This window comes from Schistocerca americana, chromosome 2, assembly GCF_021461395.2.
Source record: "Schistocerca americana isolate TAMUIC-IGC-003095 chromosome 2, iqSchAmer2.1, whole genome shotgun sequence".
Classification (NCBI taxonomy): domain Eukaryota; kingdom Metazoa; phylum Arthropoda; class Insecta; order Orthoptera; family Acrididae; genus Schistocerca; species Schistocerca americana.
This window is the reverse complement of record NC_060120.1, coordinates 371,838,179-371,854,679: the sequence shown is the minus strand read 5'-3', so window position 1 is coordinate 371,854,679 and position 16,501 is coordinate 371,838,179. Positions and strand designations below refer to the sequence as shown.

Here is a 16,501-nt window from a genome sequence, read left to right as displayed (position 1 = left end):
CCTTGTAAGATTTCAAAGTGGTGCAGAAATTGGCAGCTTGCTTTAAATGTTCAAAAATGTAAAGATTTGCACTTCAAGAAACAAAAAAACATAGTATCCAGTGACTATAATATCAATGAATCACATTTGGAATTGACCAACTCACACAAATACCTAGGTGTAAGTGTCTGTAGGGATATGTAATTGAATGATCATGTAAGTTCAGTCCTGGGTAAAGCTGGTGGCACACTTTGGTTTATTGGTAGAATAGTGGGGAAATGTAATCAGTCAACAAAGATCACTGCTTAAAAATCACCAGTTCTAGAATATTGCTCAAGTGTGTAGGACCTGCAAAGATAGAACTAACAGGGGATATGAACATATACAGAGAAGGGCAGCATGAATGGTCACATGTTTGTTTAATCCTTGGGAGAGTATCACAGAATAATGAAGGAACTGATCTGGAAGACTCTGGAAGATAGACATAATCTATCTCAAGAAAGTCTATTAATAAAGTTTCAAGCACTGGCTTTAAACGGTTACTCTAGCAATATACAATGCCTTATGTATCGCTCACATAGGGACTGTGAGGACAAGATTACAATAATGAAAACACATGCAGAGGGATTCAAACAATTGTTATTCCTGCACTCCCTACATGAATGGAATGGGAAGAAATCCTAGTAACTGGTACAATGGGATGTACCTTCTGCCATACACTTTGCAGTGGCTTGTAGAGTTTGGATATAGATGAAAAGTATGTGCATCTCTTCTCAAAATAAACCTATACAGCTTTATACTCATTTTCTCCCCTGAAAATGTCAATTTAATTTCTCATTAGTCATGATGGAAATAGAGTATTGCCACCATGAATTAGAATTCTAACAGCTGTTTCTCATCATGGGAGACATGTCCATCAGGTGGGACAAACCATTAATGCAAACTATATCATTGCTAACATCTGTGGTCATCCACTGAAAACAGGTAAGGTTCTGTCAAAGCACTACATGGAAATCTCAGTAACATTCATCTGTCATAACATAAACACATTGTATCAACTTGCCTGTTTAACTTTTGCTATGTCTCAGCTCTTGAACTACTATCTAAAATTATGGACTCTGCATACTATGCCAGTAGTTTTTCCTGCACACATTGAACTCATGGCCAGTTTATTTTTGTTGTTTTGCAGTCATTGGCTATTTTGTATAACCATATTCTTGGCCAGTGCAAACAATTCCATTTTGTAATCATTTCTTTGCAGTGTTAATCTCTAAATAAAGGTTGGACCATTACAGTGCGCCATTAACATACTGCCTATATTGGTTGTGACCAAGTATTTTTAGATTCGTGTAGTAAGGCTTTTGTCTTTTGTTACAGTTAATTCAGAGTTTGAAGAGACATTTGTTCCTGAATTCAGTGGAGAGACTTACATAGAAATGCAACGCCTAGAAGGTGTGGTTCAAGCATTTTCATTGGAAGTGTGGTTTCTGTCAAGATCACTTAATGGTATTATCCTTTATAATGGGCAGACACTGCATGGCAAGGGTGATTTCATAGCTCTCATACTCACTGGAGGGCACGTGCAATTCCAGTTTGATCTTGGCAGTGGAGCAGCAGACATTATGTAAGTATTTAGTGTTAATCTTCTGTGTGCTATAATGTGCTAATAAAAAAATTGTAACTTTCAGGGAATAATTGAGATGAAAGAGGGTTCTGTAAAGTGTCAAGCTGCCTAATATCTGAATTAGAGAAGTCATTTGTTGCTTTTGTGTAGGTCTGTTTCCATAAATGATCACAGGTATGCCACTACATATTTGAGAAATGTTACTGTCATGCAAGCATGGAAAAACACCACTGGTAGAACATGGGCATCAGTTGTGATGCCTCTGTTCTCTGTCTGAAAAGGGTCACATTGCATCAGTTACCATTTTATTTATTTATTTGTCCATCTGTAAACAATAAATATTGTGCCTTTGGCAATTCCTATTGTGTTTTTGATTACTTATTTCTTTCCTACTGAAAACAATGGAGAGTATTTTCGAAAGCTGGGAATCTTGTTACCAGATTAGAATGAAAAGCTTGCAGAGCACTTTTATATGTGACACAGCTCTTGTACGATCGAGCTGTGAGATATAGCAAATAATGTCAAATGTATTTGCACTCCAGTCAATTTAAAACTTCAGGAACTTCATTTCCAGAAAGAGTCAACTCCCAAAACTTAAAAGAGTGAAAGATATCTCAACCCTTTGGGGTCATCACAGAAAGTAGTTTCAGTCTGATGAGAAATTTTAATAAAGTCCTAAGAGTATGTTGTAACAATATTTGATCTCAGCCAATTATAACAATAGGTCACTGATTCTATGAATTTTGATGCTATATCATATTGTTACAGATTACCAGAGGCAAAGCTCAAACTAATCATAATAGCATAAATTACAAAAGGTACATGTTGACATAGACAGTAAATACTTCAATGAAAATGATAGATTATCATCATGTCAACAGGTGATATAAACATTCACTTGCTGTGTACTGACTCCAGCTCAAAAAACTAATGCTAATATTACATCAGTTTAATTTCATTTTCCTGTTAAATGAGTCCACTGGAGAGGCCAGTTGTAGCAAATCATGCATTAACAACATCATAACATGCTTCATTTATGTTTAGTTCTGAAGCTTTCCATTCTGAGCAACATGCTGTTCAGGTACTGATAAAGCCTGAAAATCATTATGCCAGTAGCAGAAAGAAAATATATATTTTTCAAAAAGAACCACCCATGATGATAGTGTTGAAAATGTCAGCATTGGGCTAAAAATTTTTCCATCGTATGAAAAGTACTGCCTTACTTTCAGTGAAATTGCATCAAACTGTTATTATTGCTGCAGTGCCTCATACTCAGAAATGACCATGTTAGTAAATGAGTGTAAAAAATACAAATCATGAAAGTATAAATCATGAAATATAAGCAGCAAGAGAAAAACTTATATTTTTCCAATGTGCAATGCTAAAGGTTGGCAATAATCATAGACTAAAGGTAGAAATTAGGAGCTACCATGATTATTACAAAGATCTACCATTAGAAATTAGAAGCAAATATGCAGTGACAAAGTTAAGAAACTTGAGTAACACTGCCACAAATTTTCAGAAAGTTATGAACAACTTTAAGATTTATAAGGAAATGTCCAGTAGTGATCTTACAATAAACCGTAATAGAATTATCACTGGATGCCAACATCAGGTTTCACATGTTTTTAACAAGTACTTTTCTTCTCCTGTAAAAATCCATCAGTGACCACTTCAGCAATATACATCATAAATATAAGGTCTTTCCATTTAAACAAATCATATACTTTGCCCCACCTAACAGCAAGGATATAAGTTACAAAGTCAGGCCACTAAAACCATTGAAATCATGAGGTTATGATAAAATTTCTGTTATCATATTAAAAAAAGGTGCTCAGTCAACGTGTCTGATGCCATGACCCCAATATTAAATTATGTAATTGTGTCAAGTAGTTTCCCAAACAATCTAAAAATACTGCAAATATTCCCAGTTTGCCAGAAATGTGATAAATCTAAACCAGAAAACTGTCAACCCATTTCAAAATCAAATCAAACCTCAATCTTAGCTGTATTTTCAAACATAATTACACTAAATTGGTGACATTCCTCATGCATCACTATCTAATATTTGAAAATCAGAACAGCTTTCTGAAAAACAAGTCAAATTCAGTAGCAATAACACAACTAATAGATAAAATAAAACTGCCACAGAAAATGAGAGTGAGAAGTATGTTACTGGAATGTTCCTTGATTGTGGAAAAAAACATTTGATTGTCTTAACATTGCCATATTACTTGACAAGCTATGAAATCTGCATGTTGGAGGAACAAGCTATGGGTTGATAAAATAGTATATGGTATATGAGCAACTGGAAACAATTATCATTACTTGAAACAAACAGTGGGTTATTCAAATTCAAAATTACTAATATCAAACATGCAGTTCCTCAGACTTCCTTTTTGAAACCCCTTCTTTTCTTGATTTATGTTTATTTATTTATTTATTTGTCCATACAAATCTCATTTTCAGGACATGGATATTACTTTATTACTAGGTCTGCGTCATTTATCAGTCGTGACTGAACAGACTACATCAGGGTTACATATATAAGATTTAGTTAAAATTTTATACAACATACAGAAAAGTATCCAAAATAAGGGCAGGTATAACATATTAAGACAATATTATTTTGTCCATCCACTTTGATCAATATTGGAAAATTCTTCAATAGGATATAATGGGTGTTCTTTCAAGTCCTGTGCAATTGTCCTCTTGAACAGTCCTAGCAGCAGAGTCTGTACTTCTCAGTCCAGTGTATTGAACATTTTTAGGACTACCACTGGAAAACTGTCTTGTGTTCCAATCAGCACACCAGAATCAATATGGCTATGAAAGAGTGCATAATAAACTGTTAATAGGTACTGGTGAGTTAATATGCCTTTTAGTTTTCTTAGCAGGTATATAAGACAAGAGAGCTTGGAACACAAATACTCTGTGTGCTTGTCATTGTCAGTTTGCTGTCTGTCGTGAAACCTTGTAGTTTGACAGCCTCCATGTTGTCCTGGCAGCCAACTTTGCTGAGACTGCATATCATATGTTGTGTTTTTTCTTGATTCATTTTCATTTTATCTTCAATGAACCACTCTTTAATGCTTTCAAAGAGTGCATCTGCTCTCAACAGAGTTTGTTCAGATGTTTTCCCCTTGGCAAAGAGCGTGGTATCATCAGCAAACTCTAGATACACTCTATCTTATTGACATAGATAAGGAGCAGGAGGGGTCCTACGATGGATCCCAGGGATACACCATGCTCTAATTTTTGCTCTAGGGAGGTTGCTCCATGGACTGATACTATTTGTCTTTGGTTTTCTAGATAGATTGAAGAGTAGCTAGGACTACACCTTCAATACCATAACACTTGAGCTTATTAATCGGTATCTTTTGTGAGATGCAATCAACTGCCTTGCTTAGGTTGCAGAGTGTCGGTGCCACACTCTCTCTATCTTCAAACCCCTCCCTTATCTTCATGATTAAGGCCTGTACTGCTGTAAGTGTTGACTTTCCATTGTGAAAACCATGCTGTGTGTCCTGGAAGAGTTTATTGTTTTTGAAGTAATTTTGTATCTGATGTTTCATTACGGACTCCATGACTTTAGCAAGAATGGGTATTATTGAAATAGGTTTGAAGCTCGGCACTTTGCATGGGTTACTTTTTTTGTAGACTGGTACTGTCTGTGCCACCTTCAGAAAATCTGGGAAGATACCAGAAGATAAACACTTGTTAATTACTGTGGCTGATTGAGCTGTGGAATTATTTTCTTCAGTATTGTGCAGGGCATGCCATAGATATCTCGACTCTCTGAATGCTTGTAAGATTTCACTATATTTTACAAGGTCCTCAGGGTGTTTTTCCTTCCAGTTTTTAAAAGTGCAGCTTACAAAAAAATGGCTCTGAGCACTATGCGACTTAACATCTGAGGTCATCAGTCGCCTAGAACTGAGAACTAATCAAACCTAACTAACCTAAGGACATCACACACATCCATGCCCGAGACAGGATTCGAACCTGCAACCGTAGCAGTCGCTCGGCTCCAGACTGAAGCGCCTAGAACCGCACGGCCACTCCGGCCGGCAGTGCAGCGTAAGCCCATTGGATCTAAGCCTGATACTGGAATTTCATTTTCCGTACTTTACACTACGCTAACAAAGTACTGGTTAAAGGCATCAGGACTACCAGAATTTAAGATGGAAGTAGGCTTCTTCCAGTGCTCATTTACCAGATTCCATTCTGCTTTACATGGATTATGAGCCTCTTTAATGAACTTGTCATTGTGTTTCTTTTTTGCATCCTCCACTGCCTTTCTGTAGATTTTTTTGGCTCTTAAATAGTTACAGTGAAGCAGGTCTTTAGTTGAAAGGTCTATGACTATTTTCATATGGTCTCTGAATATTTTGCTGATGCATTGTACGTAATTTCTTTAGCTCAGCTGTATACCATATATTCCCTTTAATGTGTTTTTCCCTTCCTTGTGACTTGCTTGCAGAGTTCTTCTTGGGGATTTCTGGGAAAATGTCATCAAATTTTGTTCTTAAGGTTTGGAATAGACATTCAAATGAGTCACTGGATCCCATTTCTGCTAGTTTCTGTTGCCAGTTTACATTAGACAGTGCTGGTTTAAGGTCATTATATCTTTCTTCTTTGATAACCCTTTTACTGAATGTGTAACTTGAGTGCCATGTGATTGGTTGCAATTTACTTTTGCTCTCCATAATAAGCTCCATTACTAGTACACTGTGTTCTGCAATCATTGGTTCAACTACACTGATATTATATTCCCAAGTACTGAGGTTGGTGTCAACTGTGTCTAGATAGGCAACACCTCTTGTTGGGAGCTGGTTTGCTACAAACAACCCACAGCTGTTCATTAAGTTCATGAAAACCCTCTCTTTAGTACTTCCACATGCTATCTTTATGTTGAAGTCACTACACAATGTGAGTTTAGACTTAAGGTGTGTGTGTGTGTGTGTGTGTGTGTGTGTGTGTGTGTGTGTGTGTGTGTGTGTGTAAGTTAAGATAAACAGTTATCCATCAGTGCAATAAAGTTTTCGAAGTTAACATTAGGTGAATGATATACAGAGATAACAGTGAGATCAATATTTGGTAACGTTGATGCAGCTATTTCAAGATCCATATCTGTACAAAAGTTTTTAAAATCAATTTCCTTTACACTAAGATTTTTGTTTGCATACACAGACACACCACCGTGAGCTGCAGTAGTTCTATACCATAAATTTTCCACATCCAAATACTCAACAGATTTGTAACAGTCACCCTCTGCTTCAATCAACCAGTGCTCACAGATACAAAAAAACATCTGGTTTCACTTCTTCTACAAAGAACGATAAAAGGTCCACTTTGGTTCTTAAGCACTGTAGATATACACTCACGATTACTAATGGCATATTGCTGTTATCACTAATGTTCTTTTTATCTGATAATCCATGGTCCCGATTTTTGATCTCAGAGTCTATTTTACTGGGGCACCGGTTGATCTCTGGAATAAAAAAACGCCTTATTACAACATTCTTGAGCCATACGGTTTTACAATCGTCAAATGTAAATCATTTAAATTTTTGTAATAAATTGGATCTATACTGTTAATAATTATAAATTTTATTAAATATTGTATATTTATAACTTCCTTCTACAATTAAAGATACAAAATACATCAGGCATGACTACTTCCATGTATTTATGTAGGGAAGGGATAAGATATTTAGGTCTTTAAAGAAAGATTTGCATGGTTTTCTGCTGCTCACTTGTTTCATTATTCTTATAATTGCCTTTTGTTCCCTGAAAACTGTTTTGACTCGGTGTACATTTCCCCAGAAAATGATACCGTACTTCAGTATTGAACGTACACGAGCCTAGTATACAGCCTTAACTGTTTCTGCACTATTCTTACTACATAGCTCATTTTTGCTAGTTTTGAATTTAGGGATGTGATATGAGAGCTATTTTTAAGATTTTCCTGGATATGTATCCCAAGAAATTTAGCTTCAGTGACAGCACTAATGTTTTGATTATCTATATATATTACTAGTTGTGTTGCATTTTTATTTTGATCTGTGTGGAAATTCAAAAGTACTGTTTCTTGGGGATTAACATTAGCTTGTTCCTGGTAAACCATTGAGACACTTCTTTCATTATATCTTTTGCAGATGCAGTAAGATTTTCTTCTTTATTTCCTTCAATCAATAGACTGGTGTCATCTGCAAACAGTACTAGTTCAGAATCCTTATTGTGTAATGGGAAATCATTAATGCATACCAAAAAAGAAAGGAACCTACAATAGAGCCCTGTGGAACACCATGACTTAGTCTACAGGGTTCTGAAAGGTGCACCTGGAGCTCATACACCCCCCCTCCTCCTCCTTCTCGTCCCCCCCCCCCCCCCCCCACAAGCGCACACACACACACACACACACACACACACACACACACACACAAACTCACTTGTACAACCATATTGTGCTGTATGACTGCATAGTATTGACACTGTAGCTCTGCTGCTCAAATAGGTTAGGGGTTGTCCCAGGTGGGGATTGGGAGGGGGGGGGGGGGGCAGGATAGAAATATGGGAAGTAATGGCAGCAGGTGTCAGGGTAAGAATGTAGAGGGAGAGCCAGCAGTTGCATAGGATAGGAAAGCAACGCGGACACCTGCAGTAAGCTCAAGCTTGCAATGCATGATGACATGGAGAAGTGTATTGGGAGGGAAGGTCTTCTTTATGTATTATTCTTATATGAGGTGTGACACTAAAGTAATGAGACAGATGTGAAAAACAATGTTGCTTACCGTTTTAGTCAAGTTTAGTGTTGTCTCCTTCAAAGTAGTTCCCTTCTGATTGCACACACTTTTTCCAGCACTTCTGCCATTGATGGTAACATTTCTGGAACTCATCTTCTGTAATATCCTCCAAGACCCTCGTCACAGTTTTTTGGACATCTTGTGTTGTTTGAATATAGTGTCCCTTGACTTCTGTTTTGACTCTTGGAAATAGAAAAAAGTCGCACGGAGTGATATGTGGTGAATAAGGCGGCTGTGGTAGTACTGAAATTTGTTTTGAGGTTAAAAATTGCCATACTGACAGAGCAGTATGGGATGGCACATTATCGTGATGCAGAATCCAATTATCGTCATTATTCACACGGACATGAAGAACCCTTTTACGAAGTCTTTCTAAAATTTCTTTGTAGTAATATTGGTTAAATGTTTGTCCAGGAGACACCCATTCTTCATGAACAATTCCCTTGGAATCAAAGAAGCACACAAGCATGCATTTCACTTTTGACTTTGACATGCGAACTTTTTTTGGTCTGGGTGATCCCTTTGAGCACCATTGCGAACTTTGATGTTTTGTCTCTGGATCATACTGAAAAAACCAACTTTCATCACCAGTGATAACATGGCTCAACAATTCTGGATTGATTTGCATTTGCTCTAACAGATTGGCTGCCACATTTTTCCGTGTTTCTCACTGTTGTGGTGTGAGATTTTTGGGGACCATTTTGCACAAACCTTTCTCATACCAAGATCTTCAGTTATTATTAGACAAACCATTCCTTGATTGAAGTTCAGTTCTTCTGCAATCATTTTCATGGATAATCTTCAATCAGATCGTACGAGTTCACGCACCCTGGCCTAGTTGACATCCGCCTGTGAAGTTGGTGGTCGTCCATTGCGGTCTTCATCTTCAACATTCATTCTGCCTTCACCAAACATTTTATGCCGATGAGAAACTTGAGCTCTTGACAAAACCTCCTCTCCAAAAGCGTTCTGAAGCTTACCTTAAGTTGTCACCACATTTTCACCCAATTTAACGAAAAAGAAACGGCATACCATCGAGCAATATTATACGGTTCCATTTCCATGATGAGAGACACAAACATGTTAACTTATTACAGCACAACCCACAACTGAGCAATTGCATTGATGTGCTGCTTGGACTAGAAGCAGCTTATAGACCAAGATCAAAGATATTGTGCCTACGCAAGCCTGCAGGGTTGCCACATCCTGCAAAGAAAATCAGTCTCATTACTTTATTGTCGCACCTCATAGATCATTTTTGTTTGGGACACCATATTCTTCTTATTTTCACAGAAATGGTACTAGTGTATGAAAGGTATGTGATTTTACCTGTTTTCATAGGTGTCAGTTCCCTCAGCAGAGTGGTCATTTTGTGTTTGAAGAGACACTCAGTCTGTTGTTCTGAACACCTATTCATTTTTTTTAAAAAATCCCTCACATGTCTTAGTTCCTCAGTAAGGCTTTCTTCATCTGACAGCATACATGTTCTGTGGACCATTGTTCTGTGGACCATTGCTCTCAATGTGGAACTTCACTGTGATTGTTGTTGATAGCTTTTGGCATGCAGATAAGTATTGGTGTGGGTGGATTTCTTGTAGTCATTCTTTCCCATGGATCCATTCACTCTTCTCTTCACTAAAACATCGTGGAAAGGTAACTGACATCTCATTCTATTTCCATTGTGAATTTTATTCATGGGTGGATTCACTAGAGATGTAGGAATTTTTGAAGACACCAGTGAGGAAAAAGCTAGAATCACATATTTGCCATGTGCTTGTGCCCTTCCTGGGAGGATCAAGAGAATACTTCAAAAATAGAGTATCCAATGTATATTGATTCCACTAGTGAAATTAAAAGATTTATTTTGTTGCATGCAAGGTAATCTGGGGCCCCAAAAACTGGCTGTGTATCATGTATCATACAAATGTGCCAGACAATAAGAACACATGGACAAGATGTAAAAAATGAACACTGCTTCACCTGTGAGCAAGAAATGAAACATGAAAATACCAATACTGTGGGTGCAGGTAACAAAAAATCTCAAAGCAATAAAGGTGTTAACCAAGATTCTTGGAAACTAACACTAAGTTTGCTTAAATCACAGTGGAAAACATCTCAGTGCTCTCTCTCTCTCTCTGTCTCTCTCTCTCCCTCTCTATCTATCTACCTATCTATCTACCCTCTCTCACTCGGCTCATGTATAGCTTGTATTAAGTAATATAACCTTTTTTGGGTTTTGGGATATCCTTTTAGTTGATTTTAAATTTCTATTGGTTGTCTTATTGTTCAGTGGCACAATCACAAGTCAGCATGCAGCTTGTCCCATTCACAGTTTGGTTAGAGTCCAAACAGCAAAAAACAAAATCTGCATTCAATGCCTGACAAAGACAACCAGAGGAGCAGTTGAAATATTGTGTAAAGAAAAAATTACAACTTGGCCGCAAACTCAGATACTTGCAAACTATCAACTTTGCTTAGAAAACTCAAAAGATCACATGAAATGTCTGCTCATCACATTTGATCAAATGTAGGGCCTGTTTTAATGGTATGTTTTCAGTCAATGAAAGAGACAAGCCCCTCCCAAGGCTTCGCATCACTCAAAGTCATATATTTCAACCCTACTTTCTTCCAGATATACAGAAATCTAGGATGCCGTGTAGCTGTTTCCATTTCCTCTTTGAAGCTTATGAAAATGCAGTCAGCTGTAGGACACCAAGTTTTATAACAGTGAGATTGATAAATACAGAAAATATTGTCCTTGGAGAGAAGAATGGCTTTTGGAAATTTTTCATGCCAAGACTGCTCATAGAAAATAAACAGGAATTTAGTAAAGAGGCATATAGTTGTATATTATTCAGATACTTTTGGCAGTGTGTAAATGGACTGTTGGAAACAGAACTATGCATATAGAAAAAAAGGTGTAACTTTATTAACTACAAAAACTGACCTGGAAGTGTAAAGCACTCCTTTAAACTTATATGCATTATAACAGTGCAATTATAGAGTTGAAAACTAAACTTAAACTTCTAGATTTTAGTAAATATAGTGTAACAATAATGTCTTTTTCACTCTTATATTTATAGAGAATCAAATTATCAAATCAGACCAGTAAACAAGTTTATGAACTATGTTAAAATTGTACAGACATTTTAACTCAAAATTTCTATACATTTAATTAAGGCAATATTAATTATAGACTCCTCATTGATATAATACTCGCTAACTCTTGCAACTAATGGCATTGCACTATTTATCAAATTTAATTTTCTGAAGTGTGTCAGACATTCAAGAATCTAAATCAGTCGTAAGCTGGAAATTTTCAAAAATAAGTGCATGTAACTCATGGAAACTCATTGGACAAAACATCTAGCAAAGTACACTTCCATAAAACCATGATTATAACTAACTGCCTCTATGACAGTGAGTAATGACTAATAAAAGTAAATGACAGAATCAGAGTACAGGCTGCTAAATGAGACTTTGAGATAAGTAACAGATATAAGAGTGAGAGAGAGAAGGAGAAACATAGGTGTATGGCAGTAGTTTAAAACTGTAAACTTAAAATGATTGAATGTTACAGAAATGAATGGTTGAAATACTCAAAGAGTAAAGAAAGGTTACCTAAAATAATACTTCATTCTCACCCAGAAAAAAGAAGACATTTTTTATTCTTTGAATCAGAGTCAAACAAACAAATTATGGATGTGATCATAAAAAATCAGGATGGCTCCCTCATTTACTGTTTTGGGCTGCTTAAAGAAGGCTTTCATTAAAGTCCTTGGATATGGTCAATAGAGTGACAGTATTGCCTGTATTTGAATGTACAGTCAGGATGAGCTCCATGAAACATTTGAACTCATTACCGCAAACATGATTCTCAAATTCCTTCTCTGAATTTCATGCTATTTTACTTGATATTGATCTTCATTTTACCAGAAGCTGAATTAGGCAACTATTGTATTTTCCAGGAACTACCAAATTATCACATAATATAGCATTCTAGTTGTGAAAAAACATATCTGTTTGACTGCTTGTTTGATGTACGAATACACAGCTAACGTGAGTGCCATCTTAGCCAGCTTCAGAACTGCAGATTCCTTACAAATGTGAAAAACAAAACTTTCTGTCACGTAATACTTTTTGGCCAGAAACGCATCCACCTGACTTGGCTATATGAGCAAAGCTCTCTACCAAAGCTGCTATTGTTTAAAATTATGTATTAATACGAGGCCCAATATTATCTCCTCATCTCTCAAACAAGCATTTTCTCACCCTCTCAATCTCTTCAACATCCTAATCAGACCTGTGCTACTTATGAATTCATTTCCTTTGTATGTAGTTCATAGCCTTTTAAACATCACCACAGCAAGGTTCACCTTATATGCCCTTCCTGTCTACAAAATTATCATGTCTTTTCTAGAAATTTCTTTTGCTAAAGATCTATGATTTTGAAAAAGACCTCAAATCTGTTGCAACTAAAGTAATGTAATCCTGGAGGGTTCACCAAGTTTTGTTATAATGAATACATGTTTTTACCTCTCAAAGAATTTTAAATCAGTTCTAGCTATTGTTTATCCCAGTAGTATGTGTTTTGGTACAGTGTTAAATCACAGCCTAATAGCCAGTTATCCAGTTTGTATTCTGTTTCCAAATGTCTGGTTGGAAGAATATCTCCTGATAGTGTACTTGGAAAGGTTTTAGGCCTTGAGAGATTTCATATTAAACAGAGAAATTAAGTCCAGAATTATAGTTCTTTTGCTAAAAAAATGAATATATCATAGAAAGATCAATATTGTGCATAAAGTCTGTTGGTTGACTGTATGTGCACCACAGTGTTTAGATATATAAATTATTACATAATATTCATGTTCCCACATTGACCTTATTTAAAAATGTTAAATAATTTTATATTTTTTGACAGTTCTGAGGACACCATAATGGTGGGGCAGTGGCACTCTGTCAAAGTTAGTCGTTTTGAGCAAGATGGTACCTTACAGCTTGACATGGGTTCAGTGGCAAAAGGATCTTCTGGGCCTTCACTTACTGAACTAAATCTTGAGCTTCCCCTGTACATTGGTGGTGTTCCGTAAGTAATAATTAGCTGAAGTTTCATAGGGTATGTGAAATGTTTTGCTAGAAATAAACCAATGACAATGAATGTTTCAACTAACCACAGTGGCATTGCTGATCTTAAGAGAGTTTAGCTTTGGAATTACTGTTAATAAGTATTAACAAAGAGATAGAGGGGCTGGCCAGTACTTACCTCAGCTCAGTACAGCCGATAGATACACAAAACAGAACAGAAAATTTACGTTCCTAGCTTTCAGAACTTTGTTCCTTCATCAGGGAGGAGAGAGGGGAAAGAAAGGGAAGAAGGGAAAGTGGATTCAGTTACTCACAACTCAAGTTATGAAGCAACAGGGAAAGGAAAACAGGGAGGGTAGCAAGGATGGAGGCATGGTTGTCAGAGGGAAGCCAAAGATATCTTTGTTGTGAGTAACTGAATCCACTTTCCCTTCTTCCCTTTCTTTCCCCTCTCTCCTCCCTGATGAAGGAACAAAGTTCCGAAAGCTAGGAACATAAATTTTCTGTTCTGTTTTGTGTATCTATCGGCTGTACTGAGCTGAGGTAAGTACTGGTCAGCCTCTCTATCTCTTTGTTAGTATTTGTTTCACATCTTTATATGAGATTTTCTGTTAATAAGTATTAGCTTTTAACTCTAGCTTTTCACAGAAGAATCAACATCATTATATTCAGAAGAATTTGCTGCATTTACTTGATAAATCCAAGATGAGAAGCCAAACTATATTTGGATTTTCGTAACTCTCACATCCTGCATCTTTCATAACATCTTACACACTGCATTTGTGCTCTTTTAGTTTCCCATTCGTACATCCTTACATGATACTTTTAGGCATTCTGTCACACCTCAGTAAATCTCTAATTAGTTGCATTTGTCTGACTATTATGTTTTTCCTTGAACTTCCCCTATCTCTTACTCTTCAAAGAACTTCCTCAATTTATCCTGTCTGACATTATTGTATTATTATTATGTTTTTTGTCTGTTTTTCTAACCAATTGTTGCCAGCATTCTTTTTGTTTTTAGGTTTTGTAATGTTCATGTCTCGTAAATCTTCCCTAGTTTCTTCTTACCAGGTGACTTTGACCTTCTTTAAATTAATAATGTTGAGTAGACATTTAGTGAGTCTGTTGTTGTCCAGTCTGCAAATATATTAAATTTCAAGTAATTCTTGTGTACAATGTTGGTGAAACATTATGTTTGTGTGTAGAGGTCAGATGTTCTCCCCTTCATCCAAATTTCATCTTCTTGTGTGAATCCATATATTTTTCAAAGATTTTTCCACTCCTGTTTCTCATGTTTTACAACTTTAGTGTCAAAGTTAGTTGTTTTGAGCAAGATGGTACCTTACAGCTTGACATGGTTTCAGTGGCAAAAGGATCTTCTGGACCTTCACTTACTGAACTAAATCTTGAGCTTTCCAGCAGTTATGGTCTCCAATGCATGTAGTGCTTCCTGTAAAAGGAACAGCCCTGTAATGTTGCATTTTCACATTTCATTTCATGATATTACTTTTGTTATTATGGTGATGCATGATATTGCTTTTTGTTTTAGTGGTTCTGAATGCGTTTTGAACTTTCATGGCTCTTTACATGTTTGCACAACTGTCCACCACTGAGAATAGTAAGATTCCTATGAGGTATTTGAAGGAGTGTACCATATTGCATCTTCAGTAGGAGTTTCCTGCTGTTTTGATCCAGATTTTTCATTTTGATTATTGTGATTATTACAGCTACACATTTTGCATGGTGGCATAGCTCTGAATAGTTTGCACCTTTGTAATCAACATACTTCTAAATATATATTACATTTTAACAGAATGTGTCTTTTTGTGCTACCTCCTTAACTTTATCTGCTTATTCAGTCTATACAATTTGATCTTTATTGCATGTCTGTAGCAATACCTCAAATTCAGCTCCATCTTCTCTGTGGTCCAAGTTTCATACTCACAGAGAACAAAACTCCTTAAGCATACATTTAAAAACATTTTCACAGTTGTTAGACTGCTACATTGGGACATTAAAATCATTTTCTTCCTGTCAAATATATATTTTACTTGGACAGTTCTTTTTAACATTTCTATTTTACTCCATCTACTATTCCTCTTGAAGTTCATTTCTTGGATTAATCAGCATCTTATACAGCTCTTCTTGGTTCAGGCCATATACTTATTTGTTGTTTACCATGGCAGCATAATCACATCTGGGTCTCTTTCACACCAAACCAGACACCTTAAATTTTGTGGTTTTAAAAATGACTGTAAAATGAAAAAGGAACACCATGCATCATTTTACAACATGAAAATTTTTATTGTACACAGTATACAATCATAATCACAGGGTCACACACATACAGACAGATTGTCTGGGACGACAGTTACAGTATCCTGTATCGAAAACTTAGCTTTCCAATTATGTAGAGAAACAGTCACAATGGTGTCAGATGTCATTTTGGGAAACAGTATTTTTCACTATGTTTACCTGCGGTCACAAAAGGCGAAAGGATGTTGTTGGTAAGAGATGTTGCCTGGTAATTGTACTTACGAAGACATCTTGAAGATTGTGTTGGGTAATGCAAAAAATTTGTACATGAGCATTCCCTAGCTGGAAGACAGCACCACAATGATGATACAAGGCACAAAAAAGACTTTCACATGGTTAACAGAAGATTAACTTTAACAGCAAAAAGGCCCTATGTCAAAAGAGCTGTGTGTATATATATATGAAAACAAATATGATGTGACTTACCAAATGAAAGTGCTGGCAGGTCGACAGACACACAAACAAACACAAACATACACACAACATATTTCCCACCTCCGGAAAGGCAACTCACTCACCCTTCACAACCTTTCCAGAAAACCTCAACCACCTCTCATTGCACACAAACCCAGTCTCTCCCATCTACTCAGTCTCCCACTTCCAGCTCCACTCCCTCCAAAACCTCAAAATTCCAATCAACACAATCTGGCACCACAACACCCTAATTCAGTAGTTAACCTTTCCTCCA

At 36.5% G+C, this 16,501-nt stretch overlaps 1 pseudogene; it reads left to right on the top strand.

Moving 5' to 3' along the window:
• LOC124594029 overlaps positions 1–16,501 on the top strand; it is a 352,828-nt pseudogene that overhangs the window by 223,080 nt on the left and 113,247 nt on the right.